A 21627-nucleotide genomic window follows, 5' to 3' on the forward strand; every position below is an offset into this window, starting at 1 on the left:
GACGGTCTTCAAGGAGCTAGCAACTAAGCTGGGAAGATGATGAATAAATAGAACAAAGTTAACTAGCAATAAATAAATAGGTATATAAAAAAAAATTTTTTATTATAGGTATAGGAAAAGTTAATTAACAATAAGGACAATACTGCAGGTGATACTATATGAATAGAGCCAAATCGAACATCCACTTATGGATGACCAGAGCTCCAGACCATCAATCACTTACTACGAACTAGGCATGGTTTAGGAGTCCCTGGGTGGCACAAATGGTTAAGCACTCGACTACTAGCCAAAAGGTTGGAGATTCAAATCCATCCAGAGGCGCCTTGGAAGACAGGTATGGCACTCCGCTTCTGAAAGGTCACAGCCATGAAAACCCTATGGAGCAATTCTACTCTGCACACTTGGGGTAGCCATGAGTCAGAATCGGCTCAAAGGCAACTAACTACAGCAACACCAGGCGTTGTTCTAAGCACAGATGAACTCATTTAATCCTCCCAACAACCTTATAAGGCAACTACTATTACTATCCCCAAATGACAAATCCAAGGAACAGAGAGGCTAAACAAAACTTGTTGCCTACTGTCTTAGTTATCTAGTGCCGCTACAACAGCAACACCATAAGAGGCTGGCTTTACCAAACAGAAATCTCATCTCACAGTTTAGGAGGCTGCTGTTGCTGTTGTTAGGTGCCGTTGAGTTGGTTCCGACTCACAGCGACCCTATGTACAACAGAACACAAACACAGCTCAGTCCTGTGCCATCCTTCAATCCTTGCCATGTTTGAGCCCACTGTTGCAGCCATCTCGTTGAGGGTCTTCCTCTTTTATGCTGACCTTCTCCTTTACCAAGCATGATGTCCTTCTCCATGGACTGGTCCCCCTTGATAACACGTCCAAAGTACATGAGACAAAATCTTACCATCCTCACTTCTAAGGAGCATTCTGGCTGGACTTCTTCCAAGACAGATTTGTTCGTTCTTCTGGCAGGCCATGGCATATTCAATATTCTTCACCACCACCATCATTCAAATGCATCCATTCTTCTTTGGTCTGCCTTATTCATTGTCCAGCTTCCACACGCATGAGGTAACTGAAAACACCATGGCTTGGGTCATGTGCACTATCACCTTAAATGACATCTCTGCTTTTTAACACTTTAAAGAGGCCTTTTGCAACAGATCTGACCAATGCAATACGTTTGATTTCTTGACTGCTGCTTCCATGGGTATTGATTATGGATCCAAATAAACTGAAATGCTTGACAACTTCAATCTCTTCTCCGTTGCTTATTGGTCCAGTTGTGAGGATATTTTCTTTATGTTGAGGTGCAATCCATACTGAAGGCTGTGGTCTTTGATCTTCATTAATAAGTGCTTCACGTCCTCTTCACTTTCAGCAAGCAAGGTTGTGTCATCTGCATAACACAAATTGTTAATAAGTCTTCGTCCAATCCTGATGCCCTGTTCTTCTTCATATAGTCCAGCTTCTCAGATTATTTGCTCAGCATACAGATTGAAGAGGTATGGTGAAAGGATACAACCCTGACGCACACCTTTCTTGACTTTAAGCCAATCAGTATCCCCTTGTTCTATCTGGACAACTGCCTCTTGGCCTACGTACAGGTTCGTCATGAGCACAATAAAGTGTTCTGGAATTCCCGTTCTTTGCAATGTTACCCATAATTTGTTACGACTCACACAGCGAATGCCTTTGCATAGTCAATAAAACACAGGTAAACATCCTTCTGGTAGTCTCTGCTTTCAGCCAGGATCCATCTGACATCAGCAATGATATCCCTGGTTCCACATCCTCTTCTGAAACTGGCCTGAATTTCTGGCAGTTCCCTGTCGATATACTGCTGCAGCCACTTTTGAATGATCTTCAGCAAAATTTTGCTTGTGTGTGATCTTAATGATATTGTTCTATAATTTCCACATTCAGTTAGATCACCTTTCTTGGGAATAGGCATAAATATGGATCTTTTCCAGTCAGTTGGCCAGGAAGCTGTCTTCCAAATTTCTTGGCATAAACGAGTGTGCGCTTCCAGAATTGCATCCGTTTGTTCAAACATCTCAATTGGTAATCCATGAATGCCTTGTTTTTCACTAATGCCTTCAGTGTAGCTTGGACTTCTTCCTTCAGTACCGTAGGTTCTTGATCATATGCTACCTCCTGAAATGGATGAATGTTGACCAGTTATTTTTGGTATAATGACTCTATGTATTCCTTCCGTCATCTTGTGATGTTTCCTGCATCGTTCAGTATTCTACTGACCATAGAATCTTTCGATATTGCAACTCAATGCTTAAATTTTTTCTTCAGTTCTTTCAGCCTGATAAATGCTCGGCGCGTTCTTCCCTTTTGGTTTTCTAGCTCCAGGTCTTTGCACGTGTCATTACAGTACTTTGTCTTCTCGAGCTGCCCTTTGAAATATTCTGTTCAGCTGTTTTACTTCATCATTCCTTCCATTAGCTTTGACTGCTCTATGTTCAAGAGCAACTTTCAGAGTCTCCTCTGACATCCATTTTGGTCTTTTCTTTCTTTCCTGTCTTTTTAACGACCTTTTGCTTTCTTCATGTATGGTGTCCTTGATGCTATCCCACAACTCATTTGGTCTTCCATCATTAGTGTTCAATGTGTCAAATCTATTCTTGAGATGGTCTCTAAATTCAGATGGGATATACTCAAGACCATACTTTGGCTCTTGTGGGCTTGTCTTTTCCTCAGTTTCAACTTGAACTTGCACCTGAGCAATTGATGGTCTGTTCTGCAGTTGGCCCCTGGCCTTGTTGTGACTGATGATATTGAGCTTCTCCATGGTCTCTTTCCACAGAAGTAGTCAATTTGATTCCTGTGTATTCCATCCAGTGAGGTTCATGCATAATTGCTGTTTATGTTGTTGAAAAAAGTATTTCCAATGAATAAGTTGTTGGTCTTGCAAAATTCAATCATGTCACCTCTGGCATTGTTTCTATCTCCAAGGCTGCATTTTCCAACTACTGATCCTCCTTCTCTGTTTCCAGCTTTCACATTCCAGTCACCAGTAATTATCAATGAATCTTGACTGCATATTCAATCAATTTTAGACTGCAGAAGTTGGTAAAAATCTTCAATTTCTTTATCATTGGCATTAGTGATTGATGCGCAAATTTGAATAATAGTCATATTAACTGGTCCTCTTTGTAGGCATATGGATATTACCCTATCACTGACAGCGCTGTACTTCAGGACAGATCTTGAAATGTTCTTTTTGACAATGAATGCGATGCCATCCCCCTTCAATTTGTCATTCCAGGCATAGTAGACCATAGGATTGCCTGATTCAAAATAGCCAATACCAGTCCATTTCAGCTCATTAATGCCTAGGATATCGATCTTTATGCATTCCATTTCATTTTTAATAACTTCTAATTATCCTAGATTCATACTTCATACATTCCACTTGGGAGGCTAGAAGTCTGAATTCAGGGTGCCAGCTCCAGAAGGCTTTCTCTCTCTGTCCACTCGGAAGATGGTCCTTGTCTCATTGAACTTCTGCTCCTGGGCGATCTTCATGTGGCTTGGCATCTCTCTTCCCCCATTTCTGCTTCCCTTGTTTGCTTGTTTAATCTCATTTATATCTCAAGAGAGACAGACTCAAAATACACTCTACTCCTGCCTCATTAACATAGTAAACAGAACCTAATCCTCATTGACATAACCTAATCCTGCCTCATTAATATAACAAACACAAGCCATTCACAAATGGGATTATAACCACAAGCAAAGGTTAGGATTTACTGCCCATTGCAAAATGGAGGATAATTACATCAGATCACAAAGAGGAGGACAACCACAGAATACTGGGAATCAAGGCTTAGCTAAGTTGACACATATTTTGGGGGGCACACAATTCAATCCATGACACCTATTAACTGTTAAAATTAGAATTCAAACCCAGTCAGTCTAGCCCTTTTAACCTCTAACAGATGTCTGCCACTCTAACTCTCTAATAGATGATCAAATAAACATGAGGACATTGTCCCTCCTGCTTGCATAAAAAAAAAAACACAAAGGTTTTTGGGAGTTTCATCTCTATGTAACAAAATCTGATGACCACAAAAAAGAACATCAGCCTTTATTTTAAGCTCTATCCATAGTGTAGCATGTATCAAGACTTCATTTCTCCTACTGGCTGTGTAGTACTCCATTGTATGTGTGTACCTCATTTTGTTTATCCATTCATCTGCTGATGGGCATTTAGGCTGTTTCCACCATTTGGCTATGGTGAATAGTGCTGCAATGAACACTGGTGTACAAGTCTCTATTAAGAGTCTCTGCTTTCAACTCAGCCTTTATTTTAAAGAAGAGTAAACAAATAATGTTTTTTCCCCACTGAAGTAGTACATTCCTTCTCATTTACCCACTGCAATATTATTCTGTATCATGGAAGATTCTTTTACAATTATGTTTAAAAGAAGGAAAAGCTGTACTGCTAGTGGACAAAAAACAGAATGAATACCCCATGAGGTGTGATTACGATATAACGAGACTTTTGTTCAAAAGCGTACCAGAGCATACATCATTAAACGAGCTAGTCTTCAAAGAAGTCCCCTGCGATGGTCTGCACTTATTCCAGCAATCCTGCCACTGCTCTAAGTATTTTTGAAATTCTGCTTTTGAAACCGCCTTAAGAGTTAAAAGCTATATAACATACCACTTGTGAATTTTAACCATATCTCAATTTTTAAAACAATATTCCCCACAGCACCAGTGCCCACTATCCATATTGAACAGATGTGTCTCAAAATGACTGTGGTCTAGAGCCCAAGGTCCAATTCTCACTCAATGATCTGACACCACTGAAGATATCTGCTAAAATGTGCCAGGGTCTCTGATGGCAATTCCAAAGAAGAATTCCAGAAATATGCCGAATAATTTGGATTTGGAGCTTCCTGAGTCTTCTCTACGTAGCCTAGAAGCAAAAAGAATCAATTGAAAGGTTTAAATGCTATCAAGTGTCTCCTAATTGTTGAAAAATGCTGGGCTTGATTTGTCTTAATTGGCCCTAATTTACAAGAGCAGGTTAACCTTGAAAGTTAGCAGAGATTAGCAGTAGGACTAGTAGCCTGTCCAACAGGCATTTTGTCATAGTAGTTACAGAAGGAGTGTCCCAAAGGAATTCCCAGAGATTGGCTTAGCCAGAAGCCTTGGAGAGTCCCAAGAAAAAGACTTACAGTGACCCAGACGGTATGGACAGTGATTATCTTCTTACTTGGAGCAGTTACCTAATATCCTAGCTATAAACACAAGCTGCCACCCACCTCTGCTACCAAAGAAGGTGAAAGGACTGAACATGCACATTTCCCGAATTTAGTATTTTTAGCAAGGAAGAAGGTTTTATAGATACGGAAGAAATAATTTAAAAGAAAAGGCAGAAATTAAAAGGAAAAAAAAAAAAGTAAGGAGGTGAAAGGGAACCAAAACCAATATGAAAAGATTGGCAAAGAAAAGATGAAGAAATTCCAGTACTTCGTCGACAATGACAGATATGAATCCTACACAGACAATTTGCATGCCTTTTGAAGGAGAATTAGATGCTGCTCCACAGAGGAGTGAAAAGAATTTCCAAGCTCTGGATATCAACACTAGGAGGAAGAGATGGGTAGTCGGGTGTCTTATTCATCTAGCGCTGCCATAACAGAAATACCACAAGTGGATAGCTTTAACAAAGAGAAATTTATTTCCTCACAGTAAAGTAGGCTAAAAGTCCATATTCAGAGTGTCAGCTCCAGGGGAAGGCTTTCTGTCTCTGTCGGCTCTGGAGAAAGGTCCTTGTCCTCCATCTTCCCCTGGTTGAGGACCTTCTCAGGCTCAGGGACCCCGTGTCCAAAGGACACGCTCTGCTCCTGGTGCTGCGTTCTTGGTGGTAAGAGGTCCCCCTGTCTCTCTGCTTGCTTCTGTGTTTTATATCTCAAGAGATTTCCTCAAAACACAATCCAAACTTGTAGGTTGAGTCCTGCCTCAGTAACACAACTGCCGCCCATCCTCCCTCATGAACATCATAGAGGCAGGATTTACAACGTAACAGGAAACTCACACAAAGCGGGAATCATGGTGAGGCCCAACTGATACACACATTTTTCGGGGGATATAATTTAATCCATGACATCGGGGTAGTGGTAGATAACGCGTATGAAGGTGACTATACGTAGAGTCAATGTGGCCATTCATGAGGTACACTATCTTGATGAAGACTGTCTAAGACATGGCCTCTACAAATATTATCCCACCTCCAATCACGATAAAAAACTAGGAATGGACAAGGACATCTATGAAAAACCTAGAGCTAACATCATACTCAATGGTGAAAGACAAAATGTTTTCCCACAAAGAGTGGGAACAAGGCAAGGATGTTTGTTCTTACACTCGTGTTCAACATCTTTTGGAGGTCCTAGCAACTGTATTAAAGCAGGAAAAAGAAATAAAAGACATGATATATTGGAAGGAAAAAACTGCATTTGCAGATAACATGCTCATATATGTAGAAAATCTTCAGAATACTGCAGAAAAGCTACTAGAACTAATCAAATTTAGCAAGGTTGCATGATGCATGAGATGAATATACAAAAATTGATTGTATTTGCATTATTAGCAATGGACAATGAAATATAAAAATACAATTTTCAAAAACAAAAAATCATGAATATTTACAGATACACCTAACAATATATGTGCAAGACCTGTACACTGAAAACTACAAAACGCTGCTGAAATTCAAGATCTAGACAAATGGGAAGACAGACCACGCATAAGTATCAGAAGACCCAATATTGTTATGTCACTACTGATCAGTAGATTCAATTCAGTCCCTATGAAAGTACCAACAGGCTTTTTCTGCAGAAATTTACAAGCTGATTCTAAAATTTATCTATGGAAAGGCAAAGGACAAAGAATAGCAAAAAGAATCCTGAAAAAAAAACAAAGTTGTAGTACTCCCCCTACCTGACTTCAAGAATGCCTCAGTAATCCAGACGGTGTGGTACTGGCATAAGGATAGACACACAGATCAGTGGAGCAAAATGAGTCCAGAATTAGACCCATTCTTTAGAGGTCCTAATAAAAAAAACATTTTTTTTTCAATGATCAATTCGTTTTCAACCAAGCTACTGTTGTGAGTTGAACTGTGTCCTCCCAGAAGGTATAGGACTTAATAATGTGGCCTTATTTGGAAACAGGGTGTTTGCAGATGCAATCAAGTTAAGATGAGGTCATGACGGATCAGGTGAGCCCTAATCCAATCACAAGTGTCCTTATAATGAGAGAGAGATTTGAAGGAACACAGTCACACACACACAGGGAAGATGGAGGCAGAAATTGGAGTGATACAGCTGCAAGCCAAGGAATGCCAAGGATTGCCAGCAACCCTGAGAAGATGGAAAAGGCAAGGAAGCGTTCTTCACTAGAAACTCCATAAGGGAGCGCGGCCCTGCCAACACCTTGATTTCAGACTTCTGGCCTCCAGAACTGTGAGAGAATTAATTTCTGTTGTTTCAAGCCACCCAGTTTGCAGTGCTTTGTTATAGCAGCCTAGGAAACTTATACAGGTACCAAAGTAACTCAATGGGAAAACAGTAGTCATTTCCACAAATGACCCTGGAGAAATTTGATATCCATATGGAAAAATAAATGAACTTTGACCCTCATTTCATACAATATACAAAACTAACTTGAAATGGAGCACAGATGTATTAGTTTTCTATTTTTGCATAACAAATTACCAAAATTTAGCAGTTGTAAACAACACATATTTATGATCCCACAGTTTCTGTGCTCAGGAGTCCAAGCACAGCTTACCTGGGTCCTCTGCTCAGTCTCACAAGGTTGCAATCGAGGTGTTACCCAGGCTGCATTCTCATCTGGGGCCTGGCTGGGTAAAAAGCTACTGCCAAGTGCATCAAGGTTGTTGGAAGAATTCACTTCCTTACAGATACATAGCTGACGGTCTGGCTTTTTGCTGGCTGCGGCCTGGAGGCCGCCCAACATTCCTGGCCATGGCCACTTCCTCAACACAGCTGCTCCCTTCCATCAAGACAGCAAGGATAATCTCTGACTTCAAGGAAGGCCCAGTGCCTCTTGTAAGGCCTTTCAGCTGATTAAATCAGGCCCACCCAGGATAAATGCCTTTTTGAGTAACTCAAAATCACTGATTTGTGACCTTAACTACATCTTCAAAATTCCTTACTCTTTCATATACTATTGGCTAGAAGTAAGCCACAGGTTCCACCCACACTCAAGGGAAAGGGGTTACAATGGGTGTGAACACCAAGGTGCAGAAATCATGTGGCCACCCTGGGGTCTGTCTGCCGTGATAGACTTAAATGTAAGAGCTAAAACTGTAAAAGTTCTAGAAGGAAACACAGGGGAAATTTTTTGCAAATTTGCGTTAGGCAAAGATTTCTTAGATAAAAATTCCTTAGACAAAAAGCCTAAAACCATACTGGAAAAAAAAAAAAGGATCAGTTGGACTTCATCAAAAATAAAAAGTTTTGCTCTTCCAAAGGCACAGCTGAGAAAGTGAAAGGGCAAGCCACAGTTTGGGAGAAAATATTTGCAGATCACATATCTGATAAAGGTGTTGTATCCAGAATTTTTTTTTTTATCCAGAATATGTAAAGAACTCTTACAACTCAATAATAAAACAATCTAGTTCAATTCGGAAACCCTGGTGGCGTAGTGGTGAAGAGCTATGGCTTCTAACCAAAGAGTAAGCAGTTCAAATCCACCAGGCGCTCCTTGGAAACTCTATGGGGCCGTTCTACTCTGTCCTATAGGGTCACTATGAGTCAGAATCGACTCGAGGGCGCTGGGTTTGGGTTGGTTTTTGGTAATTCAATAAAAAACAGGCAAAATCTGAACAGACTCTTCACCAGAGAACATATACAAATGGCCAATGAGCACATGAAGACATGGGCAACATGCCAGTTAGTCTTCAGAAAGAGGCCAATTAAAAGCCCATGAGACACCATTACACATCCACTTGAATGGCTACAATTTTAAAAACTGACAATATTTAGCGCCAGGGAAGGCTGGCCCAACTGGAACACTGATACTCGGCTGGTGGGATGCAAAATGGTACAGGGACTTTGGAAAACAGTTTGGTAACTTCCTGTAAAGGTAAACGTACACTTACCATACAGCCCAGCAACGCCATACTTAGTATTTACACAACAGAAATAAAAACATAAGTCCGTACAAAGATGTGGAGGTAAATGTTCACAGCAGCTTTATGCATGATGACCCAAAACTAGATCAAGTCAAATGTCCACCAGCTAGTGAATGGACAAATTATGTTACAGCTATATTACGGAATACCACTCAGCAACAGAAAGGCATGAACTGCTGGTACATGCAACAACGTGAACATAAAAAGCGTTATGCTAAGTGAAAGACCCAAAATAGCACGTAAAATCATCCTCAATGAACTTCAGACCTCATTCTTTAATGCACTTACATTAGAAATCAATAAAAACATACCTAGAAAACACATTTGTATATTTAAAAACAAACTTCTAAACAACTCACAGATGAATGAAATCACCATAACGGAAATTAGAATATACTAGAACAAAATCATAATGAAAGTACTGTGTTTGGAAACATCCAACTTAAGAACAGCAGAATAAATCCAAAGAAAAAAGGAAGGAGAAAATGAAGAGAAGCGTGATTTCTGGGCTGTATTTTCCCTTGAAAAAAGCCAGAGACAGAATAGTGTACAGAGTACGCTTTTCGTGTAAGAAAAGGGGGGATGGCAAATACACGTGCTTGTGTGTTTGTGTGTGTGTTTGTTCACATCTGCAAAAAAATAAAAATAAAAAACAACAAACCCATAGAACAGTGAAATACAAACTAACAAAAGTGATTATGTATAGAGGGGTAAGAGAAACCGCATGGCTGGCAGGAGACAGGAATGGCAGCAAGACTTCTCTGAATATATTTTGATACAAATTTGACTTTAAATCATATAAAGTTATTCCTTAAAAAAAATGAAAAAAATCTCAAGAACCTGGAAACAGATGAACAAAACTGTATTATTAAGTTGGTATCATAATCAGAATTGACAAGTCTCTGGTGAGACTGGAGCCTCAGTGGCACAGTGGTTAAGAGCTCTGGCTGCTAACCAAAAGGTCAGCAGTTCGAATCTATCAGCCGCTCCTTGGAAACCCTATGAGGCAGTTCTACTCTGTCTTATAGTGTCACTACGAGCTGGTATCGACTCAACGGCAACGGGTTTTTAATGGGTCTGGTAAGATTAATTAAAAAAAAAAGTAGGAACGTACAACAACATTAGGATTTAGGACGAGAAGACAGACAAATACAGACGTGGCAGGCAGAAATTAAATGGTAGTTTAAAACCTCCCCACACCAAAACCACCAGGCCCAGGTGGCTCTGTGGGCCAGTTCACCAAACATTCAAGGGGCACATAATCCCAATCTTGTACAAACTTTCAGAGAACAGAAAAAGAGGGATGACCCCCAACTCGCTTTATAAAACCAAAACCAAAGCAAACCCCCAAACCAATCATCATCGAGTTGATTCTGACTCACGGCGACCCCGCACATGTCAAAATAGAACTATGCTCCATAGGGCTTTCATAGCTGAGTTTTCAGCAGTAGATGGCCAGGCCTTATCTTCAGAGACACCTCTAGGTAGACTTGAACCTCTAACCTTCTGGGTAGTAGTCAAGCACTTAACCACCTGTGCCACCTAGGGACTCCTAACTCACTCGATCAGGCTAATATAATCATGATACTAAGATAAACAATGACGGTATGGGAAAGGAAATTAAAGCCAAATTTCTTTCAAGAATACGGATGCAAAAATGCTGAAAAAAATATTGTCAAATCCAACCCAGCACTGTATAAGGGGGATCATGTCCACGTGGGGTTTATTCCAGCAGTGCAAATTTAGAAATTCCCTTAGAATAGGCAATCACATATAACAGGTTTAAGGATGGGGAAAAATATATTAGCTCCATGAAGGCAGAAAAGAAAGACGCTTGGTAAAATTCAACATCCATTTATGACCAAAACAGTGCACTAAAAATGTGTCTACATAAAGCCTAAAGTAAGCATAATACTTAATGGTGAAATACTGAAAACATCGAGCCTTCTAAAATAGAGCCCAGGCCCCACCCCAGACCTACTGAATCAGAAACTCCAGGCAGGAAGCCAGGAAACTGGTAGTTAAAAAACAAAAAGAAAAACCCCTTCAGGTGATTCTGATGCAGATGGCTACTCAAAGTGTCAGCCACAGACCAGCCACCTCAGCACCACCTGGGGCTTTATTAGAAATACAGCCTCTCAGGCTCCACCCCCGACCTCCTGAGTCAGAGTGTGCATTTCAATCCGGTGATTCACAGCACATTAAAGTTGGAGGAGCACTTGTTCCGAGCAGTGGATCTCGTTAGAATCACCTGGAGCACTTAAAAAAAAAGTGCAGATATCTGAACTGCCTCGTCTATCACGAGACCAGAACTGGATGGTGCCCACTACCGTTACTGAGCATTTTGATCAAAGATTCTATACAAGAATCCTGATCAAATGGGGGGAAATGCAGAACAGGCTTTGAAATTATGATAGACTCTAGACTTTCTGGAGCCATGGAGGCTGGATGAACGCCTGAAACTACTGCCCTGAGATAATCTTTAAACCCTAAACCAAAATTATCCCCTGCAGTTTTCTTAAAATCAAACAATAGTTTGGCTTAACTAGTAAAGAATGTCAGCCTTGAGCAGTAAGCTCTTTTAAGAACTATCTATATGGGATCAAATTGACAACAGCAACTTGAAAGGCTAGACAGATACCTTAGGGGGTAGTAAGTTTATGTCAACGAGGAAGGAACAACTCGGAAAAGGAGGGTGAGAATGGCTGCACAACTCTAAGAGTAAAATCAATGCCACTGAACTGGACACGGAGAAACTGTTGAACTGGTCTATGTCTTGCTATGCATACTCTGAACGACAGCAAAATAACTGACCTGAAAAGTGCAGATGTCTGGGACTCCCCCTAAAAACCAGCTGCCGTACAGTCAGCTCTGACTCATGGCAACCCCATGTGTGCAGAGTAGAACTATGCTCCAGAGGGTTTTCCATGGCTGGTTTCTCAGAAGTAGATTGCCAGGCCTTTCTTCCAAAGAGCCTCTGGGTAGACTTGAACCTCCAACCTCTCTATTAGCAGCTGAGCATGTTAACCATCTGTACCACTCAGGGATTCCTCAGTCTTACCCTAACCAGTTAAACCAGATGCTAATGGAGTCAATTCTAATTCACGGTGACCTCATGTATTTCAGAGTAGAACTATGCTCCAGAGGGTTTTCAAGGCTGTCATTTTCTGAACTAAATCGCCAAGCCTTTCTTCTGAGATACCTCTGGATGAGTTCAGAGCCCTGGTGGCGTAGTGGTAAAGAGCTCAGCTGCTAACCAAAAGGTGGGCAGTTCAAATCCACCAGGCGCTCCTTGGAAACCCTATGGGGCAGTTCTACTCTGTCCTACAGGGTCACTGTGAGTCCGAACCAACCATCACCACCACCCTTTTGATTAGGAGTCGAGCACTTAACAGTTTGTGCCCACAGGGACCTGAGTCTCACCTAGATCGATTAAATATGAATCACTGTGGGTAGGACCCGGGTGTCAGGTAATTTAAAACTGGAGAGGAGGTTCTAGTGAGCAGCCAGGGTGGAAAAGCACTGGTCTAGAGTATTCCCAGGACAAGAGCAGCTCTATTTCGGACTCCTCACCCTTTCTGAAAAGTCAGAGAAGAAAACACCGCCTGAGCTCTTTGAAGTTCCCCTCAAGGCAGAAGCTTGCATTTTCGACATATACCAACCAATGGCCCCTTCTGACTACAGCTTGCAAAACTGAAACTAAGAAGAGCCTCTGTAGTCATGAGAGCAGTGGGAAGCTGCACAGAGGCTGTATATAGAGTACTGGCTGAGGCTGCGGGCCCATGAGGACAACTGGCTTGAGTTCGGGTCCTGGTGCTGCTACTTCCTGTTTCCCCTTAGACCTAAAACTCAGTGGGATATGAATAGTTTCTACCTCAAAGCAATGTTGTGAGGATTAAAATGAGATGTTGGCAAAAGCACCGGGCAGAGGGCTTAGCATCAATCACACCTAACGTTAATGTAAGTTATCACTGAGGCGGCCCCGGCCCAACAGCGAATCTGATCAAGTCATTAGCAAAGCAAGGCCTGAGTGTCTCTTTCACCGCTGCGCTGTCCACCGCTGAACACTCAAAATGGGCCTAGTCCCAGCTGGGTGTGCTGCAGGTGTAAAATATACACCGGATTCCAACAACTCAGTGTGAAAAAGAGAGGGAAATATCTCACTAACAACTGCTATACTGGTTACATGTTGAAATGACGGTTTGGATATGCTGGATTAAATAAGATATATTATTCAAATCAATCTCATCAGTTTCTTCACTGTTTTAATGTGGCTACAGGAAACCTGTAAATTCCACGTGTGGCTCATGTCATATTTCTATTGGACAGCGCCATCTCAAGGGAGCTGAAGCCAGGATGGGAACTGCTCCTCTAGCCCAGCCATCTCTGACTTTCCTTTACATACCAATCACCTGGGGCTCTTATTAAACTGCAGACTGAGTTCGTGCGTCTGGGGTGGGGCCTGAGATTCCACCTTCCTCACAAGCTCCCAGGTCAGGGGCTGATGGTCTGCAGCTCTAACTTTAAGAAGCGAGGCCATCTAGACAGTCTTTGTCAACATGGAAAAACTGCTCATGACACAGAAGTAATTGGAACTTCTGGAGAAATAATCATGTCATCTTAGAGTTGATAACAGGGAAGAAAGAAATGCCAAGCAGGGTTAAACACGGCCCCGGCTTGAAACACTCAATGGGTCCCGCAGCAAGCAGTCCAGAAAAACATCCACTTTCTCTCCCAGGTCTGGAGCCACCAAGGAACCCCCCGGAACAGGAAGCTCAAAATGGAATCTTGGCCGGGGTTTCTCAAATCCTGCTAGTCACATAGCCAGAGTCAAGGGCAACGCCCTCCGGGGGTCTCACTGAAATCAAGCACCAATCCTCCTTCCCACTCTTGTCCCCAAACAGGACCCTCAAGCGGTGCTACGTTTCACATCAGGGCCAGGAGGCAATGCCAGCAGGTATATGTCTTCTTCCAGTAAAACAGCTGGCCAATTCTAGGCCTGCTAGAAGTAACCCTCAAAGCACAGTCCCCACTCTCTTAAGTCCCCACCTAAGTAATCTCAAGGCCATAAGGGAATTTAGTGTATCGCTATGAGTCGGAACAGACTCCATGGCAACGGGTTTGGTTGGTTTTTATCTGGTGCTAAGAATCCCCTTTCTAGGCCACCTGTGCCTCAATAGCCCCATGGAGGGGAAGGCATGACTCCCTGACGGAGCAGCCCATTCCGTTTTAAGAGGCATAGGGAAATAAAGAGTGCTTCCTTCTTACAAAAAGTTGAGGACATGATATCAACACATAACAATTATCACATGCTAGAGATTTTTTTAGACATAGGGCACCATTGTGCGTTGTCAGGATTTGCAGGCAAGGGGTAAGAGCTGAATGAGTTACAAACAAGTTACTTTTACTTTTTCTGTCAACTATTGCCTTTCAACGTCCCTCACTCCTTGCCATCCCAAATATACCAACCATCAAAGCAAAAACTAACCTAAACTTAAACTGCCCATCACGAACACCCCAAAATCAAGACGCTGGGAAGAAAAGCAATGTGTGAGACCTCTCCCTTCCGTCACTGGATTCAAAGAACTCTTGTACTCATTTGCTTTTTGACCAAGGAAAGAAAGACTAAGTATGAGCCCTGTTTCATCTTGCAGACAGGGAACTTGATTTCTAGGCATGCAACAGAATTTGTTAAGATGAACATATCCAAGCAATTCTAAGACATCCCTCCTTGTCCAGCTTAAGTCAAAGAATGTTCACTAAATGTCTACTACATGTATAATAACGTTGTTAGGTTCCATGTGCTCAGAAAATGTCCTCAGCCTCAAGCCCTCTTAATTACACGCTTGGAAGACGAAAAAATTAATATGGAAATACAAAGGCGTTATCTATCAAAATAAAGAGTCAAGGAACAGCAATATGAAACTAATGTCAGCACATGAAATTTCTAAGAGCTATTTATGGAGTCATTTCAAGATATTGAGAAAGAAATTCAAGTACCAAGAAAAGGGTACCAGGCACCCATCCTGTGCAAACCAGGAAAATGGTATGAACTTAGAGAGTAATCAAGCCCCCTAAGCAGCCTGGGTCTCTTCTAACCGCAGGAGCGAAAGCATCCAATAGTCTAGTATGGATCAAAGGAGAGTGGCCTGAGGATCTGAGGTAACGTCTAGCTCTGAAAAGGGAAAGACTTCCATCCTGAGACCTGGAGAAAAAGGCAAGCAAATTTCCCCGATGCAGGGATCGTCTTGGCCTCCCCTGTGACTGCTGGCTATCCAGTACTACCATTTTAGGAATAAATAAAATGGAAGCTCGTAAGGTGTACCAGTGGCTTCGTGTCCATTTGAGAGATGCCTGCACATCTCAATGGTGACAGGAGAGGGAGAAGGAGGCTACAGGGAAGATGGGCCAAGAACAGAGAGGATAGCTGCCCTCTTACAGCAGTTCTCCAAATAGCGACGGCTTATATAACACATTAATGCAATAATAATAATGTTGCACAGCTCACAAAGGGCTCTGATCTACATGATATCACTGGATTCTCTGATGAACTCTGGGAGCTTGGCAGGGCAGGTTTGATTAGCTCTGTCTTACAGACGCAGGAGCTACCAGCAGCGAGGGAAAATTACTTGCCCAGCGTCCCGGAGTTAACAAGCAGAGAACTGGGACTTGAACCTGGCTTCTGGAATCCAAATGCAGGGAGCTTTCTTGCACCTCACAGACAAAAGGCTTTCTTTTTTTTTTTTTTTTTTTTTTTACCACTTGTTGTTCCTCTGGTAGAAACAGAAAGCACAAGTGCAAGATGGTAATTTTCTAAAGAGACACTGCCACATTCTTAATTTTTCAAAAAGGGTCCTCGCTGTGGAAAAGTGCATGTTATAAACATTTCAAATAAAAAACCAACCTCCAACTATAGGATAACAGCTGGATTTAACTCGACTGCCTCCAACTGGGTCCCCTGGTATATGCACGTTTTCAAGGCAGAGGAATTGAAAGGCGCCTTCTCTTGCTGCTATTGTTTATAGCAACAAACAAAATATGGCCTCAAGTAATTTCTGAGTCCAAGTGGTAATGGGAATTTAGCACTGCAAGAACTCAGAACGCCACTGCCAACGTCACCTTGAAACTAAAAGTTTGCATCAACAGTGAAATACACAGAAATGTATAGAAAATCAAGCTTGCTGGATTTCCTAAAGTTTATTGGGACATAGCTAGGCTAACTTTTTTTCTTTAACAGTTCATATAGTTTAAGTAAATAACAGCTCACTTTTCTCGAGTGCCTACTATGTGTACTACGCTGCTCTGAACACTTACCCTGGATAAACCACTCAATCCTCCCAACAACCCTATGAGGAAAGTAGTTATTATTTTCATTCTACAGATAGGGAGACTGAGGCACAGAGTAAGTAACTCATCCAAAGTCACACAAGTCATATTAGCACCAGGATTCAGATTCAGGTCGGCTGCCCAATCCTGAGTCAACGCCTTGTAGTCAACAGCCCCCATCCCACTGACCCCTCCGCATCTGCCAAAAAGGAATGATGAACTGAGAAACCAGAAAATAAAGAAAGCAGAACTTCAAAGAGGTCAGAAACAGGGAAGAGAAGTTACTAAAGACCAATGAAAACAACCTATTATTCTGTTATAAAATCAAATAAGGTGTAGAAATAACTAGAAACTCCAGCCTCTGAAATCCTTTGCCATCTGTTAAAAAATGTTGCCTCCTAAGCCTTGAAGAGCCTCTGCTTTTCTTATTTTGGAGACCTCATTAAAGAGCAAGAGTCATGTGTGCTGTCAGTGGTTTTTCTGAAGCAACTACAGTTTGCGAATTCTCCTTTCATCTTGGACCAAAGAATATCGGAGTATTTTTTGTAGCTTTAATTATTTTTCAGAACCTGTAAAACATTTAAAAAACTTGCTTTGAAGCCTTTGAACATACAGAATATGAAAGAACTTCAGGTACTAAACAGATCAACTCTTACAGTAGGCCATTATTAAAGCATTTTATTAGCATGCCTGTTCTTAGGAACTTGAGTGCTCCTGCACCTTAGAGCCAACTTGAAAACGAACTAGTTCCTTTACAAACCACACAACAGAAAGATTGACAATCATTTCAGATAACAGGTTCACAGCGCAGAGGACGAGAAGTCCTTGTGTGTGGTAGCCTTTTCTTCTTAGAGCCCATCAGACACTGGCATGAAATCAATAAGCGATACTGACGTCGACAAAGCCTCCTCAGCTAGAGAGAGCGAGGCAACTACCGGGACGGCAAGGGCTTTGAGGACCACCACCCTAGGTGTTTGAAACCACTTACTGTTAGCTTGAAAAGGGGTAAATTGTAAGTAAAACTGAGGCTATGATGAACCGACCATCCAAGAGGCCATCATTGGACAAATGATGACTCTAGAATCTCTCAGATTCAGAAAGATTGGCTTTTGGTTTTGAACATTTGCTTTAATGGAACAGCAGCTGACAATCCAAAACTAGCAATCTCGAGTCACGCCCAGTCACTCTCAATCACACCCACCTGCTTTATCATCATCTTAGCGTTTCAGCGCTCAATTTTTCTTCATAGCACTCATCTCCACCTGAAACAGAGGTACTCAGCACCCTGTGGGGCACGCCATGAGCACTCCTATGTTTAATGAATGAATGAAATCACTGACAACATGGTAAATATAAGGTAGGACTTGAAGGCAAGGAGACCAACTGTTTAATAAGCATAGGAATCGATAAGCCCCGACAGATGTTATCTATCTTCAACCATCTCGCTGAGGCTGCTATACATTGGTGCCGCAGACAGCACCACTGACTGGATTCTCCTTGATGGTATGGAATCTCCTAAGGATGGATAGCTTTGATTTTGTGAAACAACCAAAAGTCATTCAGAGTCAACTCTGGTGAACACATGATCACACCCAACATATACACTGGGTGAAAGCAAAACATGTTTCTAAAGTAATAAGTCTGGTTGTCTTACTTAGCTGGTAATATAGTTTTGAAGGAAATCCAAAACGTTTTGAACTACAGCAAAATTGTTGCTTGAAGTCTGAAGACTCTAAGGTGGAGACTTAACAAGCAACCAAAGTGAGCTGTGGTTAAAAAAAAAAAAAAACAGCAGACTACACAGAATCCAAGATACCCCCAGAAACTTGGCTGATGAGACTGGCTTTGCCTTTAGGTTACACCAAAACCTGGGTCATATTAGTTACTCTTTCTGGGCCTTAGTTTTCCCATCCAGGAGAAAAACTGAACTATGGGAGCTCCAAGGTCCCAGTCGATTCTAACACACTGATTTCCATTCTAGCGAAGGTCTGGTATGCCTGTTTAAAAACCAGCCACAATCCACTTCGGCTCATAGCTTGGACGCGCTCTATAAGCCCATAATATACTATCTGCAGCAGACTGTATTTGCTTAGGCAAATACTAAAATTAGTTTGCACTTCCTGAGCACAGCAAAACAGTTAAGGGAGGCAACCCAGCACAGGGCGCTTGCTCGTTCCTGTGCATACTTCCGACTGCGTATCAGGGAACTAACCGTCCCCTCTTAGATCTTCCCTCAACTGTTGCAAAAGCAGATAAACCTCCCGTGCGTGACCCAGAAACACTGTCCGAGGGCGACGACCGAGACTCCGCGGCAAGTGCCAGGCGGGCCGGGCCCTCGAGTGATGCGGCGGTCGCCCGGAGGGCCAGGGCGAGGACCAGCCACCAAGCGTCGCCGGGGAGACAGGACGACCAGGACCGGGAAGCGAAGTCGGTGCAGGGGCGGCGACGCCACCCCCTGGACCGCGTACACTGACTCCGGCCCGACCTTCGCCCGCCGCCCGCCCGGGCCCTGGGGCGGGGTGAGGGGGAAGCCGGAGACACCTGCCCGCTGCTCCCCGGCCTCAGCCCTGCCCCGCTGGGACTGCCAAGGCACTCGGGCGAACCCCCGCCAGTTGCGGAGAGGCCCCGCGGTACCCGCCAGCCCCGGGAGTCAGACTTCCTCCTCCCGACCCCCCCACGGGTCCCGGCAGCGCCCGCTCGGAGCCAGGCCAGCCGCGAGCGCTCACCCACCTCCGGCTCCGGCCGCCACCGCCGTTGCCAGGCTGCTCGGCTCCCGGGCCCCGCTCCGCCCCATCCCGGATCCGGCTCCGCCCCTCCGAGGCCCGCCCCCTGAGGCTTCCCCGCCTCCGGCCACCGCCCGCGCCCTCCTCAGCGCGCCAGTTGGCGGAGCTGCGTCACGTGGTAGGGGCGGGGGCGGGCGAAGGAGTGCTACGGTGGGCCCGGAAAGCCGCTCCGAGGGGCGGGGCTCTTCGGCCCGGTCGGCCTGAGCAATCCTCTCCCGTAATAGGCTGAGGGGAAAACTTCGGAGGCTGCTGGGAAGCCCTCTTCGGACTGTCCAGGGCGTGGAGGCCGCTGGGAATTGTAGTTCACGATACGGTACCGGGAATGGGCAGGGCCGAAAAGCTCAGGGCCACCCTTGTCAGAAAAGTTGGAGTCAGCGCCGAGCGGAGGCCCCTGGGAACCGTAGTCCCAGGACTGTTGACTGGTTCTCACTGCTTTTCTTCTATAAAGGGGAAGTCCAGAGGGAAAAGGTCTCTAGATAAAACTTTAGCGGATGTTGCCAAATTGGATTATTATTGGGCACATAGAGTTGGCTGCATGAAGTTGGGATACTACAATAGAAGTGTCACTGATTTTGGTGCAGAATCTACAATCCACAAACCCATCTAACAGCTAGGTGTCCCTCAAGCTGTGGCAGCTCCAAGAACCCTACTGAGACTTAGGAAAAGGAAGCATTTCAGCCAGGGTTCCTTCTATTTGTTGAGGTTTTGGGCAGGCGGCCATTAATACACTAAAAAGAAAGAAAAACTTAAAATGAGAGAGAGAAAATTCAGTGTGTAATCAAATAAGAAAAATTAGTATGACACAAAGAACAATGCATACATAATAATTATGCAAAAGCAAGTGAAGTAAATAAAACAAGTGAAGTAAATAACTGTAAATAGGATTACTTTAACAGGACCCAAGGATCACTATGACTCAGAATACACTTCACAACGCACAACCTATGCCAGGTTCCAGATGTTAAGAATTCCTGGTGGTGCAGTGGTTAAGTACTAGTCTACTAACTGAAAGGCCCGCAGGTCGAACCCACCAGCCACTCCACGGGAGAAAGATTTGGCAGTCTGTTTCCATAGAGTACAGCCTTGCATACCCCACAGGGCAGTTCTGCCTGTCCTATAGGGTCATTATGAATTGGAGTTGACTTGATGACAATGGAGTTTTGGGATTTTTTCTCTTGCATTTCTTAGTTCTCCGGCATATAAAAACAGCTCTTTTACTTGGTACTAGTACATGTGGCACTGGGTTTTTTTCTGGGTTAGTACATGTCCATATGTATATCTCTCTACACTATAACCCTATGAAGAGTCCAGACTCCTTAGATGAAAACAAGGCCCTTCACAATCCAACCCAACCTACTCTTTGACCGCTTCTCCCAGCGTTCCTCTTTTCTCTCTTCCAAGTTCTGGTCACAGGGAACTTCCTTCTATTTTCTGTATGAACCCGGTTCTTTCCTTCCTCCAACATTTTCCACATGTTTCTCCTTCCTCCTAGAGTGGCCAAGCTCCTGGAAAGGGGGCAAATAGCATTTGTTCCTGGGCCAGGCCAAATGCCAAGCTCCCTCCTCTGCCCACACCATGGACAAGCACCTATCAGAAGCCTTCTCCTCACACCCATTGTCATCATTTGCTTACATGTCAGCCTGCCAATCTCCATCCCTACACTGTGTACTTCTTTGAATCATTCGCATCGGATTTCAAAAAGTGCTCAGTAATTGCATGCAAGAGGGACTGCTGAATAACTCCGGATTCCCAATATCTGGAAGTCTTGGAGCAGAGGAACAGAGGAAAATGTGAGTGGGTGGAGGGAGGGAAGCTGCTGGGTGGGAGATCTTACATACAGAAGGTACTCAGTAAGCCCTTTGCCCTTTGCTCGAGCTGGAGTGGGGAATGGAGAGGTAGCTAGCTCCTGGGGAAGCGTTCTGCAGCACCTCCAGCCTCAGCCCACCCCAGGCCAACCCCAGCTCTAGGAGTATGCAGCCAAAGCAGGAAGGCACTGTAGAAAAGCCCAGTGTCTGGCCTGGGAAGTGCAGAGACTGACCTCTTCTCTGCCCACCTCTCAGTGCAGGGGTAGGATTCAATCAGGAGCAGATGAGGAAGTACCATCTTGCCTTTGGTAAGGTACCTGTATGCTTGGCCAACTCCTACCTCCCATCAGGCTGTGACTGTATCTCGTAGTTCAAAGTGTGTGTGTGTGTGCATGCACATGTGTTGAGAGGGTTCTTCAGGCTTCCCTGCATTGTACACACACACACATACATATGCATACACCAAATGCAGGGGACCTGTGGGAGATGGCCTTCCAACCCAGGGCTCC

At 43.6% G+C, this 21627-nt stretch overlaps 1 protein-coding gene across 2 annotated transcripts in view; it reads right to left on the minus strand.

Moving 5' to 3' along the window:
* The window catches only part of MTM1 (myotubularin 1), a 108075-nt gene extending 88761 nt beyond the window's left edge, over nucleotides 1-19314 (minus strand). For both annotated transcript variants that reach the window (XM_049871626.1, XM_049871624.1), the window contains exon 1: nucleotides 19261-19314. The gene's annotated coding sequence lies outside the window, so the exon portion shown is untranslated. The remainder of the gene's footprint in view (nucleotides 1-19260) is intronic.
* Nucleotides 19315-21627: the final 2313 nt, after the last annotated feature.

The sequence above is a fragment of the Elephas maximus genome, chromosome X, assembly GCF_024166365.1.
Source record: "Elephas maximus indicus isolate mEleMax1 chromosome X, mEleMax1 primary haplotype, whole genome shotgun sequence".
Classification (NCBI taxonomy): Eukaryota; Metazoa; Chordata; class Mammalia; order Proboscidea; family Elephantidae; genus Elephas; species Elephas maximus.